Below are 23,302 nucleotides of genomic sequence, written 5' to 3'. Positions count from 1 at the left end.
TCCACAAAAGTTAGGGATGGGAGAAGGGGGGTCCATCGGGCAGCGCCAGGGTGGTTTCCGGGGACTTCCTGGGAAGCTCGGCTCTAAGCACGGGTGGAAGGTGCCTCTTGGGGGAGGCCAAGGGTTCGAAACCCGCCAGGCGGAGGGCACCTGTCCCCGCCCACGGGGAGCCCCGGAGGCCGGCCGCCTTCCCCCGGCCGAGGCCAGCGCGATGCCGGGAGGCGGGGGGTCCCGCACCGCTGGGGCGCGGCTCCGGCGACTGCGGGTTCCGAGTCCTCCCGGCCGCAGACCCGGGACAGGAAGCTCCCGGACGGACGGACGGACGGACAGACAGACCCAGACTGCCCTCGACTCCCTCCCCGGCCGGGCGGGGAGCCAACACTCACTCCGCCGGGCGCCGCGGAGCGGAAGGCGCGGCGGCGCAGACTCACCCGGGCGGCTGCGGGGCCAGCTCGGTCACGGTCGCACTACCGGGGACCGGGGGCTCCACGACCCCGTCCCCTCGGGTTGCCTCTTCCGGGGCGCTGTGATCCCAGGGCTCGGGGAGTCCCGACCCAGCGAGGCGGTGGCGGAGAGGGCGCACCGCCCGCGCCGGGACCGGGATGGGGACGCAGGAAGCGCAGCCTCGAGGCGCCGGCGTGCAGGAGGGAGGGACGGCGAGAGGCCGAGGGCGGCGCCGGCCCCGAGCGGCCTCGGGCCTGGAGAGGCGCCGCCCACCGGTCGACCCTCCCGCCCTGCCCTCCGCGCCACCCCCGGGCCGGCGGCACCCACGTCCTCGGGTGGGCTGGGGGAGTGCCGGGCGGGGACGCTAGGCCAAGTCCTCCCCCGCCCCCTGCCGCTAGGAGTTGGCGAAGCAGGGATGGGGGGAGGGAGCAGGGTCCAGACCTCCCCAACCCCGGGCCGCGGAACGGTACGTGGGGGTGGGAGGGGGGGAGGGTGACTCGGGCCGGGAGTCCAGGTTAGTTAAGGGTTAAGTAGCGCTGGGAGACTCCCCCGCCCCGGAGGCTGGTACCGCCCTGCGGACCCGCCTGCCGCGCCTCTACCTGGCGGGACACTCACCTGGCCGCCCGGTGCGCCGGCCTCGACCCCCACTTCCCGGGGAGGCTGCCGCCTCCCTCTCCACCCTAGGGCGTGTTCGGGGCGCCGGGGCCCGCCCGCACCGCCCTGGGCCGGTGGTTTGCGAGGTGACTGATGGGTGGAGTCGGGGAAGAAGGAAGCAGGTTTTTAAAAAGCGAGTCGGCTCCTGCCCTCCGCCCGGTTGCCCACCCCTCCCGGGTCCCCTGAGCACCCCCTGCGGGTTCCCGGTGGCCCGGCCCCGGGTGGAGCCCCTTCGGGGAGCCCGCGCCTGCATACGGGGTGCGGGCGCCCTGGCCGGAGAATTTCGCCTGCCCGGTGCTCGTTCCCAGCTTTCCTGAGAACTTTCCTGGTGGAACACGGGCTGTCGTCGTCCCGACCACCGGGATGCGGGCGGCGGCCCACCTCTGTTTAGCGCCTCAGAACCGCTGCCTGAGACCTGGCTCTGGGGAGGGTAAGCCCGAGCTGGCGAGGGCGCCTCTGCCCCCCGCACCTGGAGGTTTGCCCTGGAACCTGTGCGGCGCCCAAATTGATCTCAGCCAGACCGCAAAAGAAGCTGGATTCTGAACACAGGGGGAGAAGGGAAGCCGCCTCCTCTCCCAATCTTAGGTTGTTTGAATTCCAAGAGAGGACAGGCCGGGGTCTCCTTCTCGGTTCAGTTCTTTGAAGTTCAAACCCTGAGAAAAGCCAATAGGCAGCTGGCCGGGTATCAGAGACTATCCCTGAGGACAGAAGGCGCCTCCTATTGGGAATCGGCTGTGTCCGGGATGAAATTAGACACCCTGGTGGAATCCAATGGAGTTCACTTCCAAACTGCCAAGTTCATGGGTGGGCATCATCCAAACGTGTGTATACCTATGTTGTCCCATGTGGGTATTTTTTTCCCCCATTGTTGCCTTTTAACTTGAACAGTCGCCGTGGAACAGGACCCTCGTGTCCACAAATAGGCATATTTGGGGCTGTCTTGTGATTTGGGGGTGAGGAAAGCATTTAGGGAAACAGTGATGCGTCTCCATGAGTATGACAGTAACAACTATCTCTCACATCCTCACTATGGACCTGTTGCCAGGCAGCTACTCACTGCCCAGCCCACTTAATCCTTTTAACAACCTCAGAGATACTTTTGGGTTACACCCATTTTATAGAAGAGAAAGCTGAGGCTCTGAAAGGTGAGGTCACCAATTGCCCAAGACCACACAGCTGGGAAGTATCAGGAGTTAGATCCCAGCTCGTGGGCTCCAAAGCCCGCGCTCTCCCTGCTTTGGGAGAACTCTTTGTCACTGTGCACGCACTCTCCCCCTTGAGACGAGGTTCCCTGCTTCTCCTGTCTGTCCTTCAGGAAAAGAAGTCGCTTCTGTCACACTCTGCACGGTGACATAACTCTTTACAAGCCTGCCTCCTGCTCTCCTTGAGGATAGGGACCGCTGTGTCCCGCCCACTTCTCCTGGCCCTCGGCAGGCGCTCAATTAATTTTTTGGGGGGATGAATGAGAGCCCCAAATAGTCACATTATTTTATTGAATGGGGAGAACTCTCTGTGTAGGCAGGTGCCTGTGCTGACAAGCTCACATCGGAGAGCTGTATATTCCATCACCAAGTTTGGACCGTGAATTTGGGAAACTTCCAGTCTCCAAATGGTTGATGGGAAACAGTCCCACTTTCAGATAAGACCCAGAATCTGGCTTTCATTTCACTCTGCAAGACCGACTTTGGAGAGGCCTGGACTGGGGACAATCATTTCAGACAGCGGCTGCAGCTCCTACCTGCAGGCCAAGGGCGTCAGTACTTTTCCACGCCTGGATCCTACTCCAGAGCCACCCAGCTCTGCTGCAAACCTAACCGGGCAGGTCTATCTCAGCAAATCATCCTCAGAGTGTTCCTTTTAGGCAGCTCACCCCGGCTAATCTGGGGAGAGGCTGGAGAGATTCCCATCCAAAGCAGAGCCACAGGCAAAACTAGAAACTGGCAAAGTTTTTTTTGTGGGTTTTTTTTTGTTTTTGTTTTTTTTTTGCCACGTCTCTCCTTATCATCCTACCCTTCGCAGCCCTTTCCCTCTACACGGTGAGTTTCTCTGATTCTTCTCTGGTTCGCTGGGTCTTATTGAAGAGCCAGACTTGACTGACAAGGGCCCAAGATATGTCCTTGGGGAAAGAGCCAAAGAAGTAAATCTCGAACGGTGGAAATTCTGTTAGCCGTGACCATAACAGGCAGTGGGGGAAGACGATGATTCCCATTTACTGAGCACTATGTTTCAAGAGTTCTGGAACATTGTATTGTTTAATCCTCAGAACAGCCTTAGAAGGGAAATTCTATTATTTTGGTGTTTCAGGCCAGGCTAACTGAGACTCAGAGAAATTACACACCTCCATCTGCTAACAAGTGGGAGGACCAGGATTCGTACTGATGTATGTGCTTGGTGTTAACCACTAGGCTAGGAATTCCAGGGGACAGGAAGGATCAGGGCTGCCCAAAGACATTCATATTCAAATGTCCATTCGAATGCAGAGGCGTTACCTTACATGGTAAAAGGGATTTTGCAGATATGATTCAGTTAAGGCCCTTGACACGGGGTGATTATTCTGGATTATCCTGGTGGACTGGGTGTCGTCACGGGTTCTTAGAAGAGGGAGGCAAGAGGGTCAGAGAAAGAGATGTAGTGGTGGAAGCAGAGGGCAGAGCGATGTGTCCTGGGAGGGACTATGAGCCCAGGAATGTGCTAGAAGCTCCTAGAAGGTGGAAAAGGTCAGTGATGGATTCTCCCCTGGGCCTTCCAGAAGGAGCACGGCTTTGCTGACACCTTACTTTTAGCCACCGAGACAGAGTTTGGACTTCTGACCTCTAGAATTGTACGATAATGAACTCGTGTTGTTCTAAGCCATGAAGTTTGTGGTGGTTTGTTGCAGAAGCCACAGGAAACTAACAGGTCTTGCGAACTCAGCCATGTAGACAGATGTAGACGCCTACCTTTGTCCACCATCAATCTCTTCTCCTGAGAGGCACCGTGATCCGGCCTGAACCATGAATTTAGGATGAGGCTGGGATTTCATTAGCTCCGTCTTTTCGTTTCTGGGTCCTCTGCTGCTTATGAGTTGTGTGATGCTGGGAAGATATCTTGTCCCCTCTGAACCTCAATTTCCTCATCTGTAGAAACAGTGATGCTAAGGGGTGCCTGGGTGGCTCAGCCGGATAAGCATCCTACTTTGGCTCAGATCACGATCTTGCAGTTGAGGAGTTCAAGCCCCGCATCGGGCTCTGTGCTGACAGCTCAGAGCCTGGAGCCGGCTTCAGATTCTGTGTCTCCCTCTCTCTCTCTGCCCCTCCCCTGCTCACACTGTTGTCTCTCTATCTCTCTCAAAGGTAAATAAATATTAAAAAAAAATTTTTTTTAATTGGTGCTAATAATACCTACTTTGCAGGAACCAGCGCCATCTGAACACGATCACTTGGGGCACCAGCCTGTCCCTTTCCAAACGTCTGGATTCTAAGAGGAGAAGATGCTTCTCTGAGCATTCTCCTGGCAAACATTTCTGCTCTCTCGGGCTGAGTGGGCAAGATGCTAATTTAAAATATTAGACTGTCTCTGGCTGGTGACTAGTCCTCAATCTGTCAGGAAGTGAAGCTGAAAATCTACCTAGAGGAATAGATAACCACGTAGAACTCACCCAGGTTCTCAAGAACAGGTGTTCAAGGATTTTCATGGCTGACTACTTATAACAGCGAAAAACGGTTACCAACCTGAATGCCACCAGAAGAGAGCTGAATAAATTCTGGTGTGGGCTTGTGCCGGAATGCTATGTGGACGTGAAAAAGAAGGAGAAAGAGCTATCTGACAGGGAAGAGTATCCAACATGTATCATTAACTGAGAAAGGCAAGGGACTGAACATGATCATGCCACACAAACGGTTTTATTTTTTAAGATGTAGGCACATATATTTTACTTATGCATAGAAAATGCATGGAAGGGGTGCCTGGCTGGCTCAGTTGGTAGAGTAGGTGATCTTGGAGTTGTAAATTCGAGCCCCATGTTGGGTGCAGAGGTTACTTAATAAATACATATTAAAAAAAAAAAGAAAAGAAAATGCATGGGAGGAATGAAACCAAACTCTGGTTACCCTTAGAAATTGAAAAGTGAAAATGTGTGTGTGTGTGTGTGTGTGTGTGTGTGTGTGTGTGTGATGGGGGACATAATTTTTTTCAATAAGAATGTATTAAATTAATAGCATAAACGAAGAAAAAAAAAGGAGGCCAGGACCCTTTGCTCCTGTGCCTTCCTTGCTGCCTCTCTTTTCCTTTAGTCCACTCTGAGCAGGTGACTCCTTCTTCCCACTTACTCTTGACGCGGCTCATTTCTAAACCCTTGAGGGGCTGAGCAATGTCTCCACTGCGTGACTCTTGCCAGAGTCAGCAGTAAATCCCATACGTACGTGTACTTGGAACGTGGCCTTCATCTGGAGCGGTTCACATTAGTCACCGGGAAGGGATGTGTCTTGCGTGCGGGCGTCACCTGTGACATACTGAGCCAGCCTCTCGGAAGCTTGAATCAGGGCTGCGTGACGGAGACATTGTGCTCATAGAGTGCACGGTGAAATCGGGTAGTGGGACTGTCGGCTTAAATGAAACCGTGTTCACCCCATTTCCTGAAAAATGTGCGTGTCAAAAAATACGTCTCTACCTGAGTTGCCAGTGTAACTGGGTCTGTGTGGACGAATCAGACAGCCCAGGATGGAGCTGGTGAGGGCCTCACGGCATTAGAGCACAGCGTCTTGAGGCCCGTGAGCACAGACAGCCCCGATTCCCTCTCCTTATCACCCATGTTCTTTGGTGCCCCATCCCCTAGAACCTTCTTCTGTGTCTCCTCTGCAGTGTGGTTCGTCCAGCTGCTTCCTCACTGGCGTCCCTGCTCCCAGCCCGTCCCCTGGAAGGTCTTCTCCGTGTTGCACGGTTAGCACTGTGACACATAGGCCTGAGCCGCGGTTCCCCAGGGCCCTAGCACCGAGTCCAGACTTCTTGCCCAGGATACGAGGACTTCCTAACTGCTCAGCCTTGCTCATCACTCCCTCAGGCTGCAGGCCCTGTCACTCTTCTGCGGTCGCTTTTCCATCAGTGATGAAACCTTTCCCAGAAGCTCCTGGGAACTTGCTTGATACCTCCCTCGCGGGGACTCGGTCACATACTCATTCTGAAACCCGTCACCGACGAGGGCCTTCGAGAGCGTTGTGGGCTCTCAGGATTCACCTGGGATCACGGGGGTCGGTGCAGACCCCCGAACCAAGTGGAGTTTCTGCCAAGAGGAAGAAGTGGCCCAGGCACCCGCAGGTGCTGGGAGGCCACCCGGTCAAACAGAGGCAGGAAGCCGGCTGCAGAGAGAGCCGGAGAGAGAAGCCTCCTGGATTGCTCTCCGCCTTCCTTCCAGCTCTTAGTGCTTGAGCAGCATTCTTGTTTTTCCCGTGGGTTTCCTTGTTTTTACTTAAACTGGTCTGATGAGTTTCCCTTTCCCGCAATGAAAGGATCCTAAGAGAATCCCTTTGAAGCTCTTGCAAACGGCTGAACACGGTGCTAGAGGCCAGGCACGGAGGCCCTGATCCTCTCCGGGTCAAGTCACCACATAGATAACTACGCGGGAAACCGCCAGCAACAGGTCCTGGGTGACTTGGATTCCGGGAAACCCATTCACTTCTAGGATAAGTAAGTCATGACAATAGCAGCGACGTTTACACAGTGCTAACTACTTGCCGGGCACCGTCCCACGCACGTCCCAAGTACGGTCTCGTTAATCATCCTTGTAACCCTAGGAAGAAGGTACTGTGCTCTGTCCCCCTTGTCCAGACGAGGAAACTGAGACACAGAGAGGTTAAGTGACTTTTTCAAGCTCACTCAGCTGGTCGTTGCTGGCGCCCGGCTGTGAACCCAGGCTGCCTGTGCTCTGTGTGCCCACACGCTTCTCTCCACACTGGCTCTCATGCTAGTGTGGCCCGCGATGCTCTCAGGGACTCGGGATCCGGGTTTGGAGGGTGGGAGAGGAGTCTGGGAACTGAGACTCCGCTTCCGCTGGCTGAGAAGGACCCAAAGCACGACAGTGTCTTTCATCCATTCCACACATACTGCTGGAGTGATATTGACGAAAGTGGTTTTGTTTTTTTTCTTTTTTATTTAAAAAAACGTTTTAAAATATTTGTTATTGAGAGACAGAGAGAGACAGAGCATGAGCAGGGGAGGGGCCAAGAGAGAGAGGGAGACACAGAATCGGAAGCAGGCTCCAGGCTCCGAGCTGTCAGCACAGAGCCCGACGCGGGGCTCGAACCCACGGACCGCGAGATCGTGACTTGAGCTGAAGTCGGACGCTTAACCGTCGGAGCCACCCAGGCGTCCCCGGTTTTGGTTTTTTCTCTCCCCTTTGCTGTTTCAGCCAGTGGCTCTTCTTCGGGCTAAGCCAGATTCAGCAGAAAAGCAGAGATACCATTTCTGAGTATCAAGAATCAAGACTTTGGCGTCGTAAGAACCTGAGCTTCGAGTTTCAAAAGTGGGAGCCCCGGGCATACGTAAAGTTTATGGCATTAACAAAAGGTTTGGAGACTAAGCGACAATCACTGGACTGAGCAACAATGTTGGACTAAGATCCAACAATCATTTGCCCAGACCCGGATAAGGTCAGATGTCTCTGGGCTGGGGGTCCGCGCAGAGGGGCCGAGGAGGGTGGAAACAGTTATGAGGACGTGGGTCTCCACAGAGGTGAGTGGTGGCAGGAGCGATGGCCCTGTGCCAGCTGTGAGAGTGGGTGTGGGTTGGCGGGGGGAGCCCAGGTGTCTCTCACCCCGCATGGCGTGGGAGGGGATGGTCACGGAGTGGTTGGCAGAGGGGCTGAGACGCCTGTGCCCTCAGAGTGACAGGGCCTGTGACAGGCCCTGCCAATGTCTCCCGTGTGCCTGCGAAGAGGCCGAGAGAAGAAAGATGGAGAAGCTGGGCGAAGAGAGGGCTTCCAGGAGGCTGGGAGGGCACGTCTGCCACCCGGAAGACGGAAATGAGGCCATCTCAGCAGGTGCCAGAGAAGGCCAGGTTGCCGCGGGCCCCTGCCCGGGGCTTGGAACTCTGTGAGCTCCCTTCACCAGGAAAAGAGATACGGACACAACCCAGAACAAGTGGTGGGCAGACTCTGATTAACTGTGATTCAGCGTCTCCCGCCCAGCAGAACGGGGACTTGAAACAGAAATTAAGCCTAGTTGTGGGGCGCCTGGGTGGCTCAGTCGGTTAAGCATCCGACTTCAGCTCAGGTCACGATCTCACGGTCCGTGAGTTCGAGCCCCGCGTCGGGCTCTGTGCTGACAGCTCAGACCCTGGAGCCTGCCTCGGATTCTGTGTCTCCCTCTCCCTCTCCCTCTGCCCCTCCCCAGCTGGTGCTCTGTCTCTCAAAAATAAATAAACAGGTTTAAAAAATTTTTTAAGAAACTAAGCCCAGTTGTGAAAAACCGAAGTTATGTCTCTTGCGCACTCCACGATGTGGACCGAATGTCCTGCCTGCTTCCCTGTTCCTAAAACGGCTTTGCGTGTTCAAGAGAAATGGGGGAAGAGAGCCTGTAGCAGAGGCCTGATCCTCCTGCATGTTCCGTATCCTCTTTCAGGCAGCCCTCCGGGCTTGGTCTCCTACCACCCAAGCCGTCCCTGTGCCCTCATCCCCTGCGGAAAAGCCTCCTGGTATTGATAGAGTGGGGGTGATGGTACTTCATACTGTCCCTCTATCAGCCACCAACCAACAACGTACCTGCCTTCACCATGCCTGTGACGCAAATAATTGTGTCTATGGGGCCGGAAGTTCAAGACGACACTGTGCTGTCTCGGTACTTGCTGTCTTTGCCCGTGACTCTTAGGACTGTTTAGACCAGAGTCTTGCAACCTTGATGCTATTGGCATCCGGGCGGGATAAATCTTTACTGGGGGGCTGCCCTGTGCACGGTGGGATGGTTAGCGGCTTCCCTGACCTCCACCTACTAGATGCCAGTAGCGACCCCCCATCGAGTTTTGACCGCCAAGAATGACTCCAAACATTGTCAACTGTCCCCAAGGGGAGGGGAGAATCATCCCCAATGAAGAACCACCGCTTAAAAGATTTTGCATACACGCCGCCCCCCCCCCCCAGCATGTGCTTTTTGCTCTGAGGTTGATGTCAGTGAAGGTAGAAGGCAAAATCTAACCAGAAAAATAGTGGTCTGGACGTCAGAAGACTTGGGGGTCAAGTCTCACTCCCTACCTATGTGACCTTAAGCAGGGCATCTAACTTCTTTGAGCCTCAGTTTTCCCATATGTGTATTGGGGATGATAAATGAGGAAAAGGATGTTAGTTTGTTTTGTTCGCTACTGTATCCCCAGTATCTAGAATAGTACATAGTAAGTGCTCAATAAAAATATGTTGCTTGGTTGACTGAGTCTCTGTCCTGCCTCCCCTCCCGGGACTTCTGCAGGGTTCAGCTGAAAAAGTCTGTGAGCACTTCCATGACTGAATAAGCTCTGTGGGTTGTACCAGCGTCAACATCCTGGCCACGCTGTTGTATGAAAGCTACACAAGATATTACCACGGGGAAAGACTGGGTGAAGGTCATAAAACCTTCCTGTAATTTTTGTTTTGCAATTTCCCGTGAATCTGTTACTATTTCAAAGTAAAGACTTCAACCTAAATAGAATAAATACATAGGGACAAAATGGAAATAAGAATTCCCCAAAACGAGGCACCTGGGAGGCTCAGTCGGTTAAGTGTCCGACTTCGGCTCAGGTCATGATCTCACGGAGTTCGAGCCCTGCATCGGGCTCTGTGCTGACAGCTCAGAGCCTGGAGCCTGTTTCAGACTCTGCGTCTCCCCCTTTCTCTGTTCCTCCCCTGCTCACCCTCTCTCTCGCTCTCTCGCTCTCAGAAATAAATAAACATTAAAATAAAAAAAAAAGAATTCCCCAAAACATGTGCAGCATAAAAATAGTTAAATTCCCTAGATCACTAGAAGAGGGGAGAGACTCAGATCACAAACTCGAACCTACAGGAAATGGAACGACTTTTCCATGACTCAGCCTGATTTATCTCAGGAGCTCCTATTCTGCCAGGTGGCAGAAATGTTTCCCTCCCTCGTCTGCTGGGGTTGCACCTAAATTCTGCAGGCTTGTGTCAAGTGAAAGCCTCCTAGGGGCACATCTGGGGCAGGTGCCATCCGTCCCTGTTCCCAGACTGGCTGCTGGGCTGTTGGTCCCCGCAGGTCCGTGCTGAGCCTGAGGGAACCTGGCAGGACCGATGAGTCACTACCTGGCGTTCTCTGATTCACATGTAGTCCACAGATACGTTTTATTTGACCCATATGGTATTAAAAAAATTTTTTTTAATGCTTATTTTTGAGAGAGAGGGAGAGAGAGACAGAGTGTGAGCAGGGGAGGGTCAGAGAGAGAGGGAGACACAGAATCGGAAGCAGGCTCCAGGCTCTGAGCCGTCGGCACAGAGCCCGACGCGGGGCTTGAACCCACGACCCGCGAGATCACGACCTGAGCCTAGGCCGGACGCTTAACTTACTGAGCCACCCAGGCGCCCCCTGGCCCATGTAGTATTTTAAAAGATCAGTTGCCAATAACCTGCAATGGGAGTTTTCACATAAGATATTTGAAAGGAAAAAAAAAAGATTTTCAGGTCTTGTAAAAAATAATAAAGATTTTCATGTCTCGTAAAGACAAAACACAACAAAATAGAATCTAGACACCTGGGGCAGATCACTCTGGGCACACGACCCAATGGGGCAGTGATCCGCGGGACCCTCCTCTGTGGCGGCTGCCCCTGTACAACAGGCATGCCCCCAGTGGATTAGCCACAGTTTCCCCCCATTTCCTATCAACACGGGGCCTGGATTCACTCATCTGCAAAATTTGCCTGGCTCCCATAGACACTTGAGTTGGCAGTCCCCACTGTTTCCTATTGCTGCGTCACTTTTGGGTCCCTGGGGCCCATTTTTCTCCTGCTCCTTGCTGGGGTGAGAAAAACACTGGGGAGCTGTCTCAGACCCGTTTGCCTAGATCTATCAAATGGCCACTCAGTCCAGGGTCTTGCTGCCCTCCCTGGCTCCACACCGGATAGGGACACGACGGGACATAGCCCAGGGCCCTCATTCTCAGTTTTCCTCCTTTCCTTTCAGACTCTCCCTCCTCCTCCTGACCTGGGAACCTTTATTTTTGCCCTAAGAGGCAGGAATCCTTGCTAGTCCAGCTTCCGTGTCTTTCTCCCCACTTTGCCCCCCCCCCCCCATTCTATTGTCTATACACAACAGTCCTTTCTCTTTCCCCTTATTTGCCAGGCTTTCAAAATCCAAAAGCCAGGATTGTTTGGTTCTCTTTTTTACACTGTGTCCTCCCTTCCTGGAGGCATATGGTGACATCTGCCTGAATTTTGGGGGGCGGAGAGGATCTTGAAACAGTAACAAAAACTGGGAATAAAAAACACACCCGTTAACTTATGAGGTCACCCTCCGTCATCTGTCTACATGCCGGGGGCTGTGCTAAGCAATTTACGAGTGTTACCTCATTTCAACCTCAAACCGGAAATGAGACTGAGGTGAAGTGTTTGTCCAAAGTCAATAGCTAACGAGGGGGCATAGCTGAGAGGTGAACCCAGAGTAGATCAACCCAGCCACCCAGGTCCCCCAAAGGTATGGCCTGAGTTCACCTCCCACCTCTCTGCTTCCGGCACTCCCAGGTCCCTGACCATCTGTGCGCGGTAGAGGCCAGTTGGAATCCTTACCTGGGGGAAACTGAAAGGCCATTGGCCTAGATTTTCCTAAGGCCCGCCTATGCCCCCGGCTGATTGGCAGGGTGGCTGTGACCGTCAGCTTGCTGATCATTGGCCCAGGGAAATCTATTGACCTCCACCGCGCGCCACTTTAACCGCAGCAGGAGAGTCTAGACTGTCAGGACAGATCAACTCCCTGGAGAACAGAGATAAAAATGGAAGGATAAAACGAGAGCTTGAGTCAGAAAGTTGGCAAATCCAGTTACAGGAAAGCGTAGATGCACGCTGGCCGCTGTCAATGTGTCCGTCGGCAGCCTGCCTGGCAAGCTGAGGGCGTCCACCTTGCAGAGCATCCGCACCAGGTTTGGACAGACCTTTGGGCTAACTGGCCCTCTGTTTGACCAGAGGGAGGGAAGGGTTTTGTTTCGTTTTGGTTTTAGTTCCATGGAATTCAGTGTTAAAAAAACAAAAGTTGCATCATTTGAGATTGAGATATTTTCCTGCTAGAAACTTAACCCTTTCTTTCACCTGTATCGCCTTTTAGCTAACCCCAGGCACCATTCGAAACGCGGGCACTTGTGTTTAGAGTTGTTTCTATATGAGGTAGTCTCGGTCGATGCTTGGGCACATGGCTCTGCAGCTGGGTTATCTGGGTGCAAATCCTGGCTCTGTAGTCACGCTACAGCCCCTCGGGTGAGTCATTCAGTCTTGTGGAGCCTCAACTTCCTCATCTGTATAATGGGGTTATTAGTAGTCCCGACCAGGTCGATGTCTGTCAAGTGCAGCAAGCAATGCGTGGCTCGTAAGTTCAGTAAAAGGAGGATCTTATTATTGAAGGAAAACTCCCAACACGAATGAAACTGTTCTGGGTCAGGGAGGGGTGGGGTGATAATGTCGCTGGGGATAATGCCGAGTGGGGTCACTCGGCACACCTGTGATCAGAGGGTCAAGGACATAGTCCTGCCAGTTGAACTAGACTCTCCAGGGTCTCGGCTGGCACCGGAGTACCAGCTGTGGGACTAGCGAGCCAGAGAGGCCAGGAGGAAGGCGCCAGGCTGGGATCACCCAGCTCATCCTGGATGGTGGAGCACTGTTGGGGGAGGAGAGCAAAGGGTGGAGAAATGGGGCCCACTGGGAGGGCCTGGCTCTCAGGAAAGGGGCGGGAGGGGGAAGGGTAGGTAGGAGGGGAGAGGAGGAGCACCGGCAGCCTGGGCCAGAAGCAGCTGGGCCCTGTGTCCTCTCGGCTTCTGGGGGCCTGGCTGCTCAGGAGGAAGTCATGGCCAGACGTGCTGAGTTCTGAGTTAATGCCTTTGTGGGCTGCCGGAGGCGGTGGGAACTGCCACCCGATCTCATGGAAATCCCCTGTTGATGGCGGGGGGTGGGGGGGTGGGTCCCCCTGTGCTGGAACTCTCCTCTGGCTCCAGCCTTTTACTTATTCATTCTTCCTTCCTTTCTTCCTTCCTTCCTCCCTTTCTTTCTTTCTTTCTTTCTCCCTTCCTTTCTTCCCTCCTTCCCTCCTTCCTTCTTTTTCTTTCTTTCTTCAAAACATAATTTACATTTAGTGAAGTGCAAAACTCTTTAAGTGGACAGCTCGATGGGTTTCTACCCATGTACAGTCACCACCCAGATCAAAATCTAGAGCATTCCCAGGACCCAAGAAGGCTGCCCCAAACCCTTTCCCGGTTCAAGACTCCCCAAAGTCACCCCAATTCTAACCTTTATCACCTTCAACTACTATTCCCTACTTTTGAACTTCAAATGCACAGAATCATAACAGTGTGTATCCTTTTGTGACTGACTTCTTTCAACATTCTATCCGGGTTTTCGTATACCTGTCCTCCATTCTTCTTACCTGCTGTATAATATTCCACTGTATGAATGTCCCATTATGTATGTTTTTATTTGCTTCCTTTCTGGCTTGGGGATATTATGAATAAAGTAGCTGTGAACATTTTTGCACCTGGCTCTTGGTGCCTAGAAGCCCTTGTTTCTGTCAGGCATACAGAGGTGGTTCCAGCCCTTTTATTTTATTTCATTTTTGAAAAATGTTTATTTATTATTGAGAGAGAGAGAGAGAGTGAGACAGAGCACAAGTGGGGGAGGGGCAGAGAGAGAGGGAGACACAGAATCCGAAGCAGGTTCCAGGCTCTGAGCTGTCAGCACAGAACACGACACAGAGCTCGAACCCGTGAACCGGGAGATCATGACCTGAGCTGAAGTTGGACGCTCAACTCACTAAGCCACCCAGATGCCCCGGTTCCAGCCCTTTTAGACATTCTTTTAGCAAATGCTCCAACACAGGCACCAGGGTGGCTCAGTCGGTTGAGCATCTGACTCTTGATTTCTGCTCAGGTCATGATCTCACAGTCGTGGGATCGAGCTCTGTGTCAGGCTCTGTGCCGAGCTGAGCATGGAGCCTGCTTTGGATTCTCTGTCTCTCTCTCTCTCTCTCTCTCTCCCTCCCTCCCCTGCTTGCACTCTTTCTCTCTTAAAAAAAAAAAAATTAAAACAAGAGAGAAAGAAAATGCTCCAAGATAAGGAAATCGGGAACTAGTGTGTTTCCCTCCCCGCCTCTCCCCTCCCCCTGCACAGCCGCCTCGGGGTTGCAGGCGTGAGAGTCTGAGAAATGGAAAGGAGACAGAGGCACCACGACAGCCACATCCAGAAGAAGATGTAAAAATATGTTGGCCACTTGCCAAGAGCATTTCCCCTTTCAAAAACGTCATCTGACCTTGTGCTGGCAATGTACATAGAGATCTTCTGAAACCTGGAAGAAAGTTCTACTCATTCTCCTGCTGATGGTGCCTGTTGAGTCTTGAAAGTAGCTCAGGAATTCAGACATGAGTGAATCCATTTCTCCCATTTTACAGATAGGATAACTGATGCCCAGAGAAGGGACTTACCGAAAGCCTCATAGCCGGTGACATGACAGGGCCAGGGACACAAAGATTCCTGGCCTCTAGCGGCCTCCTCTGCAAACTGGGAGGAAGGGAGGGGCGCCTGGGTGGCTCAGGCAGTTAAGCGTCCAAGTCCTGGTCTCAGCCCGGGTCTTGATCTCAGGGTCCTGAGTTTGAGCCCCAGGTTGGGCTCTGTGCTGAGTGTGGAGCCTACTTTTAAAAAAATTGCAGATTGGGAGAAAGGGATTATATTCATTGGCCTTTCCCAGTGCCTATCTGCCAAATGGGAACTGTTGTCCCAAGAGTTTAGCGTCTTCTGGTCGGTCACCCTTCCATGATTATTGGATGTCAGATTCTAGATTTACTCTATTCAACCTTGACCGCCTACCATGTGCCAGCTATGGTTTTCATTTCCACAGCAGGAGAGGAAACAGACTAGCATTCCTGCTCTCATATAACTTGCATCTCTCAGGGGAGAAGACCAATAAACTCAGAAATAAGTACAGAGAGTGAGGTGAGTTGGAGAAAGATCAGTGCTATCAATTAAATTTTTTTAAATGTTTATTTCTTTTTGAGAGAGACAGAATGCAAGCAGGGGTGGGGCAGAAAGAGAGGGAGACACAGAATCCGAAGCAGGCTCCAGGCTGGGAGCTGTCAGCACAGAGCCCGACACGGGGCTCGAACCCACGAACCGTGAGATCATGACCTGAGCCGAAGTCGGACGCCCAACCGACTGAGCCACCCAGGTGCCCCAATCAGTGCTATAAATTAAAGCAGGAGAGAGCAGGAAATGTTGGAGGCTTGGGGGACAGGGAGGGTGGGAATTTTGAACACAGTGGTCAGGGAAGGTGACATTCAGAAACCCTGAAAGAGGTGGCGGGTGCAGTGGTGAGGGGGGCTGTGGGACGGGGAGAGTGTTCTGGGCAGGGGGACAGCAAGTACAAAGGCCCTGAGGCAGGATCCTGGCGGTAACTGGGGAACATTAAGGATGGTTTGGTGGGAATGAGTTGAACGAGTGGGAGGGGTATGGAACATGAGGTCAGAGAGGCGAGGGGCAGAGGGCAGAGGGGCCGTATAGGTGGCTATAAGGACTTTGGCTTTTATTCAGTGACATACAGAGCCTACAGAGTTTCCCTCAGAGGAGTGACAAGATCTGACTTAACATTTCTAAGGGGAGTTGGCTGCTATGTGGAGAACAGATGGAGACGAGGACAGAAGCAGGGAGACCAGTTAAGAGTCTGTGACAACAATCCAGGGACAGATGGGGGGGGGGCTTGGCAGGCGGGGACAGCGGAGGGAGGCATGGAGTTTTGAAGGCAGCACCCACCAGACTTCCTGGCCAGTTCATATCCATCTTAATGCAAGACCCCCTGGGATGCAGAGCAGGTGCGCTTTGCAAAGAAGCAAAGCACTGAGTTTCAGGTAGAAGGTCTTCTCCATCCTTCCAGATCCCTCCTTCAGGTTTCCTTCCCCAAAGTCAGCCAGGGAAAGGTCTCACTGTGTCCTCCCCCAACACGGACCTGAGCCCTTCAAGCAAGTAAGTGTGTGTGTGTGTGTGTGTGTGTGTGTGTGTGTGTGTGTGTGAGAGTTTGGGGCAGGGGAGGTCACTTTGATTCTTCTTCTCCTGTCCTTTATCCGCACCCCAATTTCTCTTTCCTCTGGGAGCTGTTGTGACAAAGCCCCCCCCCCCCCGCCCCCCACTCACCGGGGCTCTAAGCACCTGTGCTGCCTGAAGATGCTCCAGCCCCACTGACCTTTCTCCTTTGGGCCCCAAGACTTTTCCACTTCTGCTCTCTGCCTTCTCTAATATATATATATATATATATATATATATATATATATATATTTAATTTTTAAATTAATTTTGAGATAGAGAGAGGAAGAGAGAGCAGGGGAGGGGCAGAGAGGGAGAGGGAGGGAGAGAGGATCCCGAGCAGGTTCTGCACTGTCAGCAGAGAGCCCGACGTGGGGCTCAAACCCATGAACTGTGAGATCATGAGCTGAGCGAAGTCGGGTGCTCAACCCACGGAGCCACCCATGTGCCCCTCTGCTTTCTTTTTAACACTGCAATTTGTAATGATTTACTTCTTTGTTTACTTACTGGGTGTCTGGCCTCTTGTGCTGTAAGGCAGGGAATGGGTTGGTCCTGTTCACTCTCAATTCCCCAAGTACTAAGCTCAGCGCCTAGAGGGACAGATTAGCGGGGAAGTCGGCAGCGCCTCTGAGATGGCCAGAGTGACCCCCACCTCCTGGTAGTCCCAGCTTAGCCATCCCTTCCCACACTGAATGGAGCTGGCCCTGTGTGACCAAGAGTGTGAGGGTGACACATGGGGGTGACAGTATGTGCCTTCCATGCTATATATATGTATATATGTATTTATCATACGTGAGGCTTTTAAAGGCTATTTCCTTCCTCCCTTCCCCCCTTCCTCCTTCCTTCCCTCCCTCCTCCCTTCCCTCCTTCCCTTCTTCTCTTTCCTTCCTTCCTCCCTCCCTCCCTTTACATGCATATAAAATCTCCCGCTGGTTCTGTTGCATTGAACCCTAATACACAGGTATCGAGGATTATGAACTCTAAAGCCAAATTACCTGGGTTCAGATCCCAAGTCTCTCAATTACCTGCTCTGGGACTGTGGACAATTTCTTAATCTTTTTGCCTTGGTTGCCTCATTATAAATAGGAATTACACCGACCCCATTGGTTTGTACATATTAAATGAATTTTTAAGCGTGAAAGCAGCTAGAACCTGGCAAACACTCACTATGGGGCTGTTCGCTGCAGCCCTTTTACTTAGCACACAATAGGTGCTCAATAAATATTCTCCAAATGGATGGCTGGCTAGTGAGCGAGAGGGGCCAAGGGTCCTTGTATGCCAATTCCTTCCCGGGGGTTGCTTCCGAGTTCAAGTCTTTTTTTTTTTTTTTTTTTTTTTTTTAGAATTTTTTTTAACGTTTATTTATTTTTGAGACAGAGAGAGACAGAGCATGAACGGGGGAGGGTCAGAGAGAGGGAGACACAGAATCTGAAACAGGCTCCAGGCTCTGAGCTGTCAGCACAGAGCCTGACGCGGGACTTGAACTCATGGACCTCGAGATCATGACCTGAGCTGAAGTCGGCCGCTTAACCGACTGAGCCACCCAGGCGCCCCCGAGTTCAAGTCTTTATAGGTAGGAGGGCTTTCAAAGAACATTTTCTGTCCTCCTCCTTTTCACATGCCTACTCAAAAACGATTCATTGTTTGTCTGAAATTCAAATTGAACCGGGCATTACATTTGCCTTCATTTTCTCTCGAGACCCTAAACGTGCCACATCTTCTCGGAGGCTTTTAGTGAGGTCACCTCTGTGTGATGGGCACTCGTGTGTGTCCGCTCGGCCAGGCTCTGCCCGTCAGTTACACATCTTGCCTCGACAGCCCCTCAAACTCCTTGTAATAAATTTCCGAATACATGCCTTCTACTGATTCTGGTCCCCTGGTTGGGACCTGAGCTATGCAGCCCGCTTCTCCCACACGTGCATGGCAGGGCTTTGGTCACCTGCATGGCTGGGTTCCTTCAGCTTTCAGCTCTAAAGTCCTACAGTTCTAGGATTAGGTTGATGGAAACCGAGTCCCGAGTAGGGGTGGGGAATGAGGGTTTCAGCTCAGAGGAGAGACCGGTTGCAGGTGGAATGCCATGACTTTAACTACTCGAGGGCTAGGGTCACCGATGCTTGTTGCTTTTCTGGCGGCCTGGCATCTGTCTCTCCCCCCCCCCCCCCCCGCCATTCTCATGTCCTTTTGGGGGGATTACTCATCTCCTCTGTGCACAGTCCGGTAGAAAGGAAGGTACTTGGGGGCTCCGCCCTCCCACAGCCACGGCGGTGGGCACGTGACCCAATCAGATGCTCCCCTTCTGGATCTGAAGTTGAGCAGACCCATCCATCCAGCGATGCCCTGGGAGCGCCTTCCAGTAAATTCCCTCTTGCAAAAGCCAGGCAGGGCTGGTTTCTGCTACTCATTTCCTTCTTTACTGGTGTCCTTTCCACTAAAATGTAAACTCCAGGGCAGTGGGGACTGTCTGGTCCAGTGCAATATTCCCAGTGCCTAAAACAGTGCCTGGCACCTAGCATGTGCTCAATTAAATGCTTGTTGAATGAATAGACAATAGTCAGGCCTGAAGGGGAGGCCGATTCCCGAACAATGGCTAATAGTTCGACCTCATGAGGCAGATTGTGGGGGTTTCTCTCCCGAAAAAGTGGGATAATGTTACCTATCTCCCGAGGTTATCAGGACAAATAGGTTGGTGTCACTGAAATGCTTACAATAAGGCCTCGCATAGGGGCACCTGGGTGGCTCAGTCGGTTAAGCATCCGAATCTTGATTTTAGCTCAGGTCATGATCTCGTGGCTGTGGAGTGGAGTCCCACGTCGGGCTCTGCACTAAGCATGGAGCTTGCTTGGGATTCTCTCTCTCTCTCTCTCTCTCTCTCTCTCTCTCTGACCCTCTCCCACTTACACTCACTCTCTCTCTCTCTCAAAATAAATAAAAATTAAAAAAAAAGTAAGTCCCAGCATAGAGGAAGCACTATAAAATTATAATCAGCCATTGCTGTGAGCAGGGTACTAGCTACCCTCTTCACTTAGGGCTCATCAGGGACTGTGCTAGAATCCTGATACACGTGATCTTGTTACTTTCACACCTTAAACTTTCCAACCGAAAACTAGGTTACCTTGCGAGGATGTGGGGAGGATGCATTCACTCGCTGTCCATACTCTCTCCTTTCTTTCCCGGAGGCAGCCACCCAAGGCTTCGGCGGGCACCGGCTGGGCACAGCAGGCAGGAAGGATGGGAGGTCTGGTCCCGTGTCCCTCCCCGTGCCTCCAGCGGAATGGGGGGCAGCCCCAGCCGTGTTGGCTGCTGGCAGAGCTCAGTGTCCCGAAGTTCCAGAGGTTTCCAGTTCCAGTTAGTACACAATCCAAAAGAGGGTGACCAACCTGCACTGGTTTGCTGAGACTTCCTTAGTTTCAGCATATTCTGGGAAGTCCCGTATTCCGGGAGCCTCCTCAGTGCTGGGCAAATTGGGACGGTTGGTCATCCTAATCCAAGATGACCTAGAGGGTGTCCTGACATGTGAGCAGTTCACGGCGATGGAGAATAAGCACAGCCAGGCAGGCGGCTGGCACCTGGGATACTCGTCATCAGGTGGCAATGGCCTCGTCGCTGGTAGGGGGCTCAGGGGCAAGAGCCCAGCATGGGTACGGTCCGGGGTGAGCTTGGGTATCAGGTGAATATATTAGCATGTCTTTGTCATTTGCAAGTCCCAAAACAAAACAAGACGCCAATTGGCTTAGGGAGAAAAGAGAATGTGAAGTCCAGGACTATAACAGCTTCAAGTATGGCTGGATCCAGGTGAATGAAATGATGTCATCTAGATAACGTCTCTCTCCATCTTTTGGCTTTCCTTCTTTTCTGTGCTGCCTTATTCTCAAACAACTTCTCTCTCATCTTGGTGGCTCTGGCTGGGTAAGACTGACACCGTCCGAGGATTAAGGGGGAGAGTGGGAGATTCTCTTGGCCAACAATTTCAATATAAGCTCACTTTTGGCTCTGACTGGATCACATGCTCATTGCTGAACCAATCACTGGGGGGCAGGTAGGGGAATGAAACACTACTCTGATTGGCTTAGCGTAGCTCCCATGCTCTACCCAAACCTGAGGGTCTTGGCACCTGGGTTATGGGGACAGGTGGGCTGAATTTGCCCCCGTGACCGAATACAAATGAGGATAGTAATAATGGTAATACCAACACCAATAATAACAGCAGCCAGCATTTACATAGCTTGCTCTGCTCTCGGCGGTAACGAGGAGGGAGGACGTCTGGGAACGAGGCTGGATACCTCTAAGAAGTTGTTTTGGGAAACTCTTACATTGGATGGGAAGTTGGATTAAAATGTCAGTGATGTTTAATCTCGGCTGCATGTGAGGAACACCTTTTGAAGAATCACACGAGCTCCACCAATGGAATAGTAATCTCTGGGGGCGGGACCCTAACATTGTTTCTACCAGGTGTTTCTACCATGCCTCACCTCCAGGATTAAGAACGACCTAGCTCAGTGTGTCTAGGGTAGAACAGCCGTGTGTTTTGTTTTTTAATTTTTTAAAAATGTTCATTTATTTTTGAGAGAGAGAGAGCATGAGTGGGAGAGGGACAGAGAGAGAAGAGGAGACACAGAATTCGAGGCAGGCTCCAGGCTATCAGCCCAGAGCCCGACGCGGGGCTTGAACTTGTGAACCACAGATCATGACCTGAGCCCAAGTCAGAGGCTTAACTGGCTGAGCCACCCAGGGGCCCCTTGGAGCATGTGTTTTAAACATCCATTCAGGTGTTTCCTATGCTCGAGGACCCCTGAACGAGGGCTCTGCTTTCCATCATGGCTTGGCGCCTTGAGGTCAACAGATAAGGCTGCTTCTGGCTTGAGGTGACTGATCTGGGTGCACCTCTGAAGGCCTTCTGAAGGCTGAGGGGGGTGAATCTCTCAGGACCTTTTCACCATTTGGCAATGGGAACTTAATCCAAGGTCTTTTTAATGCATCTCTGAATCTTTTTTTTTTTTAATATTTTTTATGTTTATTTATTTTTGAGAGAGAGAGACAGAGAGAGAGACAGAGAGACAGAGTGGGAGCGGGAGAGGGGCAGAAAGAGAGGGAGACGCAGAATCTGAAGCAGGCTCTGTGCTCTGAGCTGTCAGCCCAGAGCCTGACACGGGGCTCAAACCCACGAACCGTGAGATCATGGCCTGAGCTGAAGTCAGACGCTTAACTGACTGAGCCCCCCCAGGCGCCCTGAATCTCTGAATCTTTAAAATTACCCTAGGCCCCTTAGAAGGACTCGGGTTTAAATTTTTGATAGTGTCATTTTCCCATGAAATTCGTGGTATCCTTCTTCCCTGGAAGGTTTTAAATTTGATCTTGCCCCTAACATTCACTTAAGAATCACTTCTCCCCTTCCAGGTGTAGAGTTCTATCCATTGGGAGCTTCTTCAACAGGATGGCTGCCTGGGGGAGAAAAAGGTATTCTGTCCTTATGCCCTCCCCCAATGGCATTACCAGTGACGATTAAGCACGGAGTGCTCCTGTTTGAAATATTCAAGAAAGCTTTATGGGAGCTGGCCAGTCCGCACCTAACCAGCCGGTTACATTCCAAAGGTGTTTTGATAGTTGTGTGAACTGGGAATCAAAATCTGTTTTCTTATAGCGACGATGTTATCAAGGCCAAGGTGGTTTTGCAAGCTAGCCCACAAATATCTGTTCAATTCGCATGAATAATTATAGAACTACGTGAATAACTTTTCACTCCTGTTACTTATCTGAGGTTATAGATGGGAAAAAACGGAAAACCGATTCCAGAGTTAATAGAACTTGCATCATTAGAAAAATATTTACATCTCCCTCTTAATTTGTATGTTTTGGGCACAGGACGTTTATCTCTTTTCCCATCTTCTGTCTTCCGAGGCTATGCTGTTTCCCGAGCCAGAATGATGTTAGTACAGCAAATGGGTGCAGTGTGATAAAACACATCTGTCAGGTGGCAGGGGGAGTGGCAGTCATTACTGGGGCCCCACTTCTTGAAAAGTGGGTCTCTGAGGGAGGGAGCCAAACCATAAGAGACTCTTAAAAAATTGAGAACAAACTGAGGGTTGATGGGGGGTGGGAGGGAGGGGAGAGTGGCTGATGGCACTGAGGAGGGCACCTGCTGGGATGAGCCCTGGGTGTTGTATGGAAACCGATTTGACGATAAATTTCATATTTAAAAAATATGATACAAATAATAATCATTAAAAAAAAAAAGAAAAGTGGGTCTCTGAAAAGGAGACACCTCTGGACAAAGGCACAGAGTGGGGGGCTGGGGAGCGGGCCTGGGGATGGGATGCCCCACCCACCCCCACCTTCCTGGGGAGTGCAGTCCAGCTGCACCACCAAGTTCAGGGTCAGTCCGGCAGAGTGCTCTAATGGGAACATCACCACCTTTTCTAGAACCCCCCACTGTCGGGGCTGGAAGGGCCGCGTTGCCCACAGGCTTTCGTTTCCAGATGAGAGGCTGAGACCAGCGAGGGTCGCGGCTTCCATGCCCGGGATCACACGGCAAATGGGAGGCGGTGGTGACCCTAACACGCGCCCTCTGGCCGATGGCGCAGGGCCCTTTCCGCTCTGACCACCGCCCCCCTCCTTTCCCCTATGGTTTTCTCAAACTCGGGTTCAGGAGGGCAGCTGTCACCCCCTCACACAGATGGAGCCCCCCAGAGAGCCCCAGGAGGCCAGGGCGCCCCTGCTTGTGGCCTTTCCTGTGCCTCTCGTGCCCCGTGAGAGCTCCTCTCACCCTTCAGGAATGTTTGCTCATAGGTCTTCCTTGAGTAGAATGTCAGCCCCTCAAGGGGGAGGGAGCAGGTCCCACTTGCTTCCTTATTGCCCAAGGCGACTCCCCTGATAACACCTGATGCTGACTCGGGATAAGCATTTGATGAATGAATACACGAAACCGTCTCCCCACCGCCACCTGCCCCCTCCCAGCTAGCACCTGCTGAGGTCTAGCGCATGAGTGTATGACCATGA

At 52.3% G+C, this 23,302-nt stretch overlaps 1 protein-coding gene across 3 annotated transcripts in view; it reads right to left on the bottom strand.

Annotated features, from left to right (window-relative positions):
* TMEM51 (transmembrane protein 51) overlaps positions 1-686 on the bottom strand; it is a 54,310-nt gene extending 53,624 nt beyond the window's left edge. For all 3 annotated transcript variants that reach the window (XM_042952107.1, XM_042952105.1, XM_042952104.1), the window contains exon 1: positions 432-686. The gene's annotated coding sequence lies outside the window, so the exon portion shown is untranslated. The remainder of the gene's footprint in view (positions 1-431) is intronic.
* Positions 687-23,302: the final 22,616 nt, after the last annotated feature.

This window comes from Panthera leo, chromosome C1 (assembly GCF_018350215.1).
Source record: "Panthera leo isolate Ple1 chromosome C1, P.leo_Ple1_pat1.1, whole genome shotgun sequence".
In the NCBI taxonomy this organism is placed as follows: domain Eukaryota; kingdom Metazoa; phylum Chordata; class Mammalia; order Carnivora; family Felidae; genus Panthera; species Panthera leo.
Note: the sequence above shows the minus strand (reverse complement) of the source record. Positions and strands in the feature narration are given on the sequence as shown.